The following is a 10,081-nucleotide window of genomic DNA, read 5'->3' on the forward strand; positions in this document are numbered from 1 at the left end:
GTTCCACCCAGGGTGGGGAGGAGGGGAGGGAGAGCCAGAGCCCCGGGCCCCTCCAGTGCTTCTGTTCTCACAGCACCCCTTGGTCTGACTTTGGGGAGACCTCTGGGAAAGGTATTCCTCTGGGGTAGAAGGAGGTCTGGTGGGGAGGGCCTGGTGTGGGGGGACTGCCTCTGGGTCCGGAACAACCCCCTCCCCACTCCCCCAACTCATAATCCGATTTATATTCCTACTCCCTCCTCTGGACCCGTCACCATAGCAACAGTTTTCTCAGTTGCACTTCATCAGTTTCTCAGCAAATCTTTTTTTTCTGCCCCCTCCTTCAATTTCTCTTTTTCTCCTCCAACAGTCTGCATTTCTACAAACTCATGGTGTTCACCTTTCTCTTTATCTCTCGGCTTCTCTGTTTCTTTCTTGTTCTCCGTTTGTCCCTGCCTGCTTCTATTCACATCTGTCTTTCTGCAGCTTCCCTCCTGTCTCTCCCGTTTCAAGTCCATGATTGTGGCAACAAGCTAGAGTCTGTTGGCTACACAAGAACTTGTGTTCCTTCTGATATCAGGGCCGAGAAGTGGAGAGTCCTGGAGGGACAGGATTTGGGTCCTAGTGGCCCCTGGACAGAGGTCAGTGATGTAAGGGTGGATGTAAGGTCACCTTCATCTGTTCAGCTCTGATCAGGGGGCAGGGAACAGTGGGGAGAGAACACAGTATTGGCCAGTTTCTTCTCCAGTCCTCAGTCAGAATTGGTGTGGCTCTGGGGGGGTCCTGCAGGGCTCTGTCCTTGGTTTACTTCCCAACTCACCCTCAGAGACCTCACCCAATACCTACAACTACCACTGGCATGGGTGCTTCGCAGACACCTAACTTTGGCTCTGACTTCTGTCTCTCCAAAGTTCCAGTCAAATCTCTCCACCTGCTCACTGGTCACAGCCACTAGGATGTCCTATTCTCACGCCTAACTCTACAACTCTCAACATGAACCCGCCTTCCCCAAACCATCACCCCTCTTTGTACTTCCCCTTCACTACCCAGGGTGAAAGCCTGGGCACTCTCTGTGACTCCTCTCTCTCTGTCATCCTCCATATCCAGTTAGAGTCCTAGGTGTATCAATTCTCCTTTTGAAACATCATCCATATCCGCTTCTATCCCTTTGCCCTCTCATATACACCACCCTAGACCAAGTGCCCAGCCAGTCATTCTAGGCCCTCACCAGAGCCGCACTTCCCACGCGGACTTCTCCCTCAGGCCTCCTATAAATGTAGTCTCCTCTCAGAAACCAAACCTGTCTTCAACATGGCTTTCTTCTCATCCTCCTTCCCCCTCCTTCTTTTTCTTCGTAATTTATTGAGCACCTGTTATGTGTTAGGCTCTTCATCTATGTCATCTCATTTAATGATCACAATAAAGTAGGTGTTGTCCCATTTTACAGGAGAAGAAATTGATGCTCAGAGTAGTTAAAGTGATTTTCCCAAAGTTCTACAGCTAGTAAGCAATAGAGCTGGGACTCACATCTAGATCTGTAGAGTCTGAAGTTAGGGTTTTGTTTTGTTTTTTGGTATACCAGCCTGCTTCCATATGACTCTTTGACTCACAAACCTTCCAAGGCTTCCTATTTTCTTATTCTTCCATCAGGCTTTTGATGCTCATTATGACCTGACCCCATCCTACCTACAAACCCATGTTTCTTGCTTCTCCTCAATGTAACATAGATTGGTATCAACCAGGAGGACATTTGTGTGCTTCAGGGTTTTGTTTTCATCTCTGTCCTGTTAAATATTTTTATTAACAGCTTATATGAAAATATAGTATCACATTTCACAGATATAAGCCTGGAGGAATAATAAACACTTTGAAAGACAGGATAAGGATCCAAAAATCGTCTCCATGTATAGAATGGCAGGCAGACCTAAAAAGATGAAATGATCAGAGATCTATGTAAGACCTCAGCAACGCACAATGGACCAGACATGGCTTAGAAGCAGTTCAGGTAAAATAGAATCAGGGGGTTTAGTAAGTTCAGTCTGAGTCATCAGTGTAATATGGTTGCCAAAAGTGAATCCAATCTTAAGCCATATTAATAGAGATATAGCATTTGGAAGAAAGGAGAGGATTGATAGTCCTGCTTTACTCTAAGTTGGCCAGGTGTCATCATGAGAGTAACTGTTGGTGAACTGGGAATGTTTAGGCTAGACAGGAGGAGAAGAGTCAGGAGTTATTAAAGCTCAAATACATGAAGAACTATCATGGGGAGGAAGAATTAGAATTTACATTGTGTGACCCCAGGAGGTCATGCATGGACTAATAAATGGAGACCACTGGGTGACGGAAATGAACTGAAAGGAAGGAAAAAACAGATGTTCATAAATGGAATGGGCTGCCTTGGGAGGCAGTAAGCTCCCCAACTGCTCGCCAGGGATGTTGGCAGGGAGTTGAGCACCACAAAAATCTGAACTAGGTATTTGGTCTTTGAAACCCTTTCCCACCAAGATCTGATTCCTCCTGCTTTTGTTCTTTTTGTGCCCCTCACCGAGCCCTCTGTGCTCCCCTATATCTGAGGTCAGTTTCCTCTTTCTCCACCAGGTCTACCTAAGGATGCAACATACAGTGATTGCATCGAGTCCATGTCTTTTAATTTTTTTTTTTTTTTTTTTTTTTGTGAGGGAGATCAGCCCTGAGCTAACATCCGTGCTAATCCTCCTCTTTTTGCTGAGGAAGACCAGCTCTGAGCTAGCATCTATTGCCAATCCTCCTCCTTTTTTTCCCCAAAGCCCCAGTAGATAGTTGTATGTCATAGTTGCACAGCCTTCTAGTTGCTGTATGTGGGACGCGGCCTCAGCATGGCCGGAGAAGCGGTGCGTCGGTGCGCACCCAGGATCCGAACCCAGGGCCGCCAGTAGCGGAGCGCCCGCACTTAACCCCTAAGCCACGGGGCCGGCCCATGTCTTTTAATTATTTAGCATCTTTTTTGTTCTTTAATTGTCTCCATTTTATAAGCTCCTTGAAGGCAGGTGCCTGTATTATCTGTTACTAAAAACTTATTAATCATTGACTGTTCTCAGCCTCCCTCTGCCCCGCCTCCCCTCACTCCCAAGATAATTTTATCCCTCACCTGTTGTTGGAACGCTTGTCTTGGCCTGCTCAGTTCAAGGACTTTTGTGATACAGAACTGGGAGAATAGGAGGTGAGAGATAGGACTAGAGAGGCAGGAGAAGGGCAACTTTCTTGTGTGTTAGGGAGAACCTGGGTAACAGGTGAAGGAAAATAATGAAGCCTGAGAGGCTAAGCCAATCCATGTAATGAGGAGATGACAGTGGGCTAAGCAAGACAGAAAAGGTCTGTTGACTACAGAGGACAGAGAGAGGCAGAGAGAGGGGCAGGTTTAGGATTTGCAGAGAGTGACTCCTGCAAGGAGTAGCAGAATAGAAGAGGAAAGGGAATTTAACAAGGTGCTGTAGGTTATGAATTGGATCACCTTCAAGAGATACAAGTAAAAATTGGGATTCCTTTTTGAAATTATTTTTGGTATTTGGTATTTGGGGTGTGGGACCTCAGAATGTATTCAGGTAACATATTCTGTAACTTTCACAGGATCCAGCATGGTGCCAGGGTGTAGGTGCCCCATTAGGCAGCACCCCAGTCCCTACAGATAGAGCAGATGTGGTCCTGAGGATATGGGATCCTGCAAAAAGACTGAAACATTAAGCTTCTTCCCTTACCTCAGAGTTCTGTCTTTTTAAAAAACCTCCTAATCTGGGATTTCAAGTTACAAATGCCCTAGGAATTAGAATCTGTTACAGGTCTTGACAGATGGAGAAATGAGGCCCAGGGAAGTTCATCAGCTGTTCGAAGTCACAGAGCAGGTTTTAGGCCTGGCTGGGAATGGGAATATGCCTGGCCCAGGGCTTTGTCCACAATTCAGGGATGCCTTTTCAGATTGGCCCAGAGAGCTACATGCATATAAACAGGGTCACGATGTGAGAAAAAAGGGGGGTCTGGAGACTGGGAGTTCTGAGCACCCCTCCCTCTCTTTGGAGGCCTGCACCAGGCTTTGGGGGACATCCAGATAAGGAGGCCAAGCCTGCCTTCCCAGATCTTATGGCCTCACAGGGAAATGAGCCAGACACAGGAAGAAGTCCAATGGAAAGTTGGAAGCAAGTGCTGCCGTGGTGTCGTGGAGTCTGGACAGGGAATTAGGAGACCTGGGCACCTCTTCCAGCTATCACTCACCAGCCACGTGATTTCAGGCAAGTCCTTTCACCACTCTGGGCCTCAGTCTCCTCACCTGTGAATATTCCATCTCTTAAAAAATCAAAGCCCTATAGTGCTACATATAAGAGTAAATTAATGCAGTAACTAAATATATTCTGTTGAGTGTTGTCCCCCAAGGCTTGCCCCTCCCAGCACAATCTTGGAAAGGCTCTTGCCTTCAGTTGATGGCAAGAATTCAACGTTCCCAGGACTCAGAACTGCCAGGCAACTTGGGCAGTGGGGAGTAGGGGGCGACTTGTATGCCTTTCTCTGGGGCCTCTGATAGCCTCTCCTGGGCTTATGAACTCTGTCCTCCCTCCCCAAGCAGACCAGAGCTCTGTGAGTGTTTTTCTCTCAGTAAATCAAGCCTGCTATGTAATTGTTATCTTTCCTGATAAAGAAGAGCCTGGAGATAAACTCGTCCAACCCTCTTGTTTTACATTTGAAGAAACTAAGGCTCAGAGACAGGGTATGACTAGGCCAAGGTCACATACTCTTGACTCTCAGGCCAGTCTTCCTTCTTTGGGGGACTTGGAGAATTTATTAGAAATGGGTGGTTTGGGAATGCAGCCTTAGAGATCTCTCATAACATCTGGTGAGATCCCTTGCTGGGATCTTGTTCTATCATTAGACCTCCAGTGAGATGAACTGTCTGCCTGGACAGAACCACACCTCAGGCTGCAGTGAGTCTCAGCTCAGATGTTGCTCCCTGCAGGAAACTTCTCCAGGGGCCCAAGTCCAGGGTAGGTGTCTCTCATGTGCTTCCCAAGCCTTCATGACACTGGCTTGAAATCACCTGTTCACTTGTTGTCTGTGAGGGCAAGACCACACCTGTCTTGCTCACCAACATATACCTATTGTTTAGTCCAGCAAGTGGCACATAGTAGGTCCTCGATAAATATTTGTTGAATGAAGAAGTGGTGGGGTTGGTCAGAGGATTCCTGGAGGAAAAGGCAAATGTTGAGTCGCATCACAGCCTGCCAGGAGGACTCAGTCATCCCTGGTTGGGTGAACTGCCTGTGCACAAGGAAGTCTTCGCTAGAGGATAATGGGAAACGAGGTGATGGAGGGAAGTAAGGCGATGGAGGGAAGTAAGGCAATTGAAAAAAAAGAAAGGTCATGGCCTTTGCTAACCTGGGAGGGCTTCTGGGTAGAGGGGAGGAAGGGTCTCAGCCCTGCTGGGGATAAGAGGAAGTGGTTGTGAGCACCTAGGATCCCTCAAGAGGGGTCTTTTTATGAGGAGAAACCCAGAGGGCAGTTTGGCTGGAGGAGAGGGAAGCTGAAGGGGAACCGGGTAGCTAGTAGGAGCTTTAAGCCTGGCTAGAGGTTTGAATTTGCTGCTGGGGTCTGGAGGGAGTGGGAGTTCTGTGAAGGCCTGGGGCACAGAAAGGAAAGAAGGTGAGGAGCAGCTTCTTTCTACTGACCCTCTCTCTCTCTCTCTCTCTCTTTTTTTTTTTGTGAGGAAGACTAGCCCTGAGCTAACATCTGTTGCCAATCCTCCTCTTTTTGCTGAGGAAGACTGGCCCTGGGCTAACATCTGTGCCCATCTTATATGGGATGCCACCAGAGCATGGCTTGACAAGCGGTGGGTCGGGTGCGCCCTCAGGATCCAAACCTGCGACCCCGGGCCACCGAAGTAGAGTGCGCAGAGTGCGCGCGCTTAACCGCTGTGCCACCGGGCCAGCCCCATACTGACTCTCTCTATGAGGTTAAGAGCCAGAGAGGACAGGGCCTTTGTCTTCTGTTCTTTCCTTTCCTCCTCCAAGTGTCTGAGCACCTGGGACCCACAAGCAGAGTCCCCAGGGCAAGGATCTGGAAGTGGCTGAGGCAGCCTGCTGAGTGGGGATGGCATGGCAGGGATTGTGGGAGCTCCCTCGTTCCACCAGCCTTCCCAGAGGATTCTCTTTCCCTCCAAAGGTGCTATTCCTGAAGGAGGAGTACTCTAGCTGTCTCCCAAGTCCGTCTTCCACCAATCCCCACCAGAGCACAGCGTTTGCCAGCAGACCGCTAAGCCAGATCCAGCCACCAGGGGGCGAAAAAGCAGGTCGGCGTCCCTCCACTTCCCCACCCACACACACCTGAAGGCCAAGATGGGCGGTGCCTCACCTGGCTCTAGAGCCTGGTAGCTCCGTTAACCCCTTCCTGCCTAGTCTGAGGTTCTTCCCTCAGGCAGTCATTCATAGCAGAATTGCGGGTCAAATCTGATGGTGGAGGGTGTGTTGCCTAGGAGAGGGGCTACGGTGGAAGTGAAGTCAGAGTTTCCTGTTACTCAGGCCCTTGTCCTAGCTGGAGCTGGGGGAGGCTAGCATTCCCTGTCTCAGTTGGGTAGCTACCCCCACTGATGGGTGAAGGAGCAGCCTGGAGGCAAGAGAGGCATGGGCAGTGGTCACCTGCACTGGGCCTCACAGGCGGGATGTAGAGGAGACTGCTGAGGCCACCACAGAACCCAGACTTCCGGGTTCCCTGCAGCCTTGTATCTGTCAAGGGCCTTTGCAACAACTAGTGGGTCGGGTGGTGGGGGAGGCTGGCTAAAGAGTGGAGGGGGAGACACGGAGGATTGGGGCTGGGGGGAGGGTAGACAGTTAAGACTTGGCAAGAGAGGGGACTGGATTACGCAGCTCTCAGGTGCCCGGGTTTGTGTGTCCCTCCTCGAGTACCAGGCAGCCTTCCAGAGCTCTGACCAGCCCAAGTTCCCAGATTGGGTTCCGGACCACAAGGTGTTAAGCTGTGGGTGGGAGTGGGGTCGGGAGTCCCTCCCTTCTTCCCTCCCTCACAGCGTCACCACCTCGGAGTCCACCCGGCTGGCAAGCAAGGAGTTAAGTCTGCCCGCAATCTGCAAGACTGGAGCCAGGGAAGGGAAGGAGGGGGAAGAGGAGGGGGTAGAGAAGGAGAAGGGGGAAGTAGACTGCAGGGAGACAGCGCCAGGAACCCCCTCCCCAGGGACCTGGCCCCTGGGCCCCCAGCCCCAAAAGAGGCCCTGCCCTCCCCGGGGTCGTGCTCTCTTCCCCCGCCCTGCCCCCGCCCTCCAGCTTTGTGTCCCCAGGAGGGTGGGCTGCAGGATTTCCAGCCAAGCCTTGGCTGCCTGCTCAGTTTTTCCAAACCCTCCAGTCGGGGAAGGCGGGAGCCCTGTCAGGATAAGAGTCCCTCCCCCACTGCCCTTGCCGGCCCCCTCGCCCAGCCTCCCTTTTCTTGCCCTCGCACCTTTTCCAAACTCCTTTCCCTTTCCGACCGTGGCCCCAGCGCCCCCTATCCCCACCTTTATTGGCTCCCAAGTTCCAAGTTCAGATTGGAGGGGCCAGGTGGGTCCCACAATCCTGGAGTGGCGCTGGTGAAGCCACACTCCGCAGACCGACCCTGAGACCTGCTGGGCGCCAGCCGGACTCCCAGCCTGGCGTCCGCCCCATCCCAGGACATGGCCCCAGGGCCACCAGGGAAGATGGCCCAGGGGTGTCCCGCTTCGGTATGGAGGCGGTGCTGGGGGGCGCCGGCAGAGCTTGGCAGCAGGCTCTGTGCGGCTGGTGCCAGGCTGTGGGGCAGGCTTCGAGGAGGGGGCAAAGTGTTCCGAGCGCTGGCACGGTTCTGTCCAGCAGGTCTATTATATAATAATCACCATCTATCAGGAAGCCAGGCAGTTGGAGTGAGTGGGGAAGCCAGGATGCCCGGATCCGCTCCTCCTTCAGGGCCCTTGAAGGCGTCTCCACCAAGATGGGGGGATGTGGGTGCAGCCCAGAAGTGAAATGATGTGGGGGTCGAGGGGCAAGTGAGGGGCGCTGGGCAGTCCGAAAGCGAATCCGCAAACCCCGCCCCCAGAACTCTGACTGACAGTGCCCTGAGCCAATGATTGAAGTTACTGTGGGGCTCACAGTTAACCCTTTCTTGGGTCTTGAGTTGCTTTAGGGGATTGAGTCCTTTTCCAGAAACATTTCTCCAGTTCTGAATCCCTCCCACCAGCACGAGGTCGGTGAGGAGTACCAGCTGGAGGACCCTTTCGTCCTAGTCATCCCAGGAAGTACTCTCAGATTATCAGCAGTCCTAGTGCCGCACCCCCACCCCCATCCAACCCCAAAGTAAATTGCATTACAAGACGTGGTTGTGTGTGTACACCCTGCGGTTCTAGAAACAGGTCCGCGTGGCGCTGGCACACCCACACTACGCCAAGAACAGGCACCCTCACACACCTATACCCATGCCAGCACTTCCACCGACATTCACACCTGTGACACTTCTCGTGACATAGTGACACACAGATAAACGAAACACAGTGGTTCCCCGAGTTCGTCAGTAGAGGGAGCCGCTCGATGCCAGCAACTGGCCGCCGGCCTCTCTCCCCATCTCCTCGTTCACTCCGGGGTTCCACCCAGAACTCGTGGCTGCCCGGAGCTCAGCTCCGCATCCCAACCTGGAACCTACTCTGGGGGAATGAGTCACAGCCCCACCCAGGGGAGCGCGCTACATGGCTGCTCCACAGGACATGCCGTCCACGCTTGAACTTACTGTGTACCACGTCTAAGAGACCCCTTGCAGCACGGCCACCACTCACTCTTACAAACATTGCTTTCTGGACCTACTATGAACCGGGCATTGTGCCAAACGAATCATAACAAGCCCATGTGGCTTGTCATGTATGTAACGGGAAGACTGATCCACGTAAAGGAGGTGGACTCTTCATTCTAACAAGCACCCTGTTTGAGAAATGGCCCTCTTGCCTTGTGACTCATATTATACCTGCAACACCCTAGAGAGGGGGGAGGAAATTAAAGCTTACTTCCATGGGTCAGGTACTGTGCTAGGCTCTGAGATCTTTCACACTAGAGCTTAGCCTCTCTGGGCTTCAGTTTTCTTTTCCTTTAAGTGGGAATAATATGTACCTCATAGGGTTGAGGAGATTCAACCCCTAACCCAGCTCGGTGCTTGGCACAGCTGTTAGTAGGCACTTGGGGAAGTTTTGTTGATTGGATCAAAGCATGATCAAGAGATATTGTGTATGAAAATGCTTTCTACACTGATGTGCGGCACCCACAGGGGTTATTGTGTTATCTTTTTTCAGGGTTTGCCCCCTCTCTCCACCTGTGTCTCCCCAGACCTTGCCCATGCCCAGCTGCTGGCACCATCAACCCATCAAGTGAGTATTTACAGTACTGAAGCCCTACTCTGAACCCAGCACTGAGTGCTATGGGAATACAGAGGCATAGGAGGCATGGTCTGGGCCCTCAAGAATCTTTTGGGGCAACCAGACATATACAGGAGAAACAAGATAAAACATGTAAGTAGGTACTCAGCTGAGTGGCATAGATGTAATAGGTGGTCAGAAGAGAGGGAGGTCAGTGAGGGCTAGAGCTCTCTGGGGACCATCTGTGAGGAGGGGCAGGGGAGAGAGCAGAGGAGCCAAATAGCAGGAGCAAATGGGCTGGTTAGTGCCCTTCCTTCCTGAAGCAGTCAATGCTTATTACCTGTGGGTATTAATTCTGGGTGGGCGGGGGCAGTGGAATACGGGGAAAGTGCCCTGGGATAAGGAGACCCAAATTCTAGGCCTGGGCTTATCACTTTCTAGCGGTGTAACCCCAAGTACATCCTTAACTAATGCAAGCCTCCCTTTCCTCACCAGTGTCATGGGGCCATAACATCTTTCTCATAGCTTTGTGGTAAACATTGAAATAATACATGTGAAATTCTTTTAAAGTGATTTACAATTTCTTCTTCATTGCATCTACCCTCCTATAGCGTCTTGGGTGTGTGTGTGCGTGTGTAGCACTCTGAGGTTAGGAGAGAGTTCTTTTGAGAAGACAAAGGTTTCACTTCCACAAACATTTTCTTAGCATCCACTTTGCACTGCTGAAGG

This window comes from Diceros bicornis, chromosome 7 (genome assembly GCF_020826845.1).
Source record: "Diceros bicornis minor isolate mBicDic1 chromosome 7, mDicBic1.mat.cur, whole genome shotgun sequence".
Classification (NCBI taxonomy): Eukaryota; Metazoa; Chordata; class Mammalia; order Perissodactyla; family Rhinocerotidae; genus Diceros; species Diceros bicornis.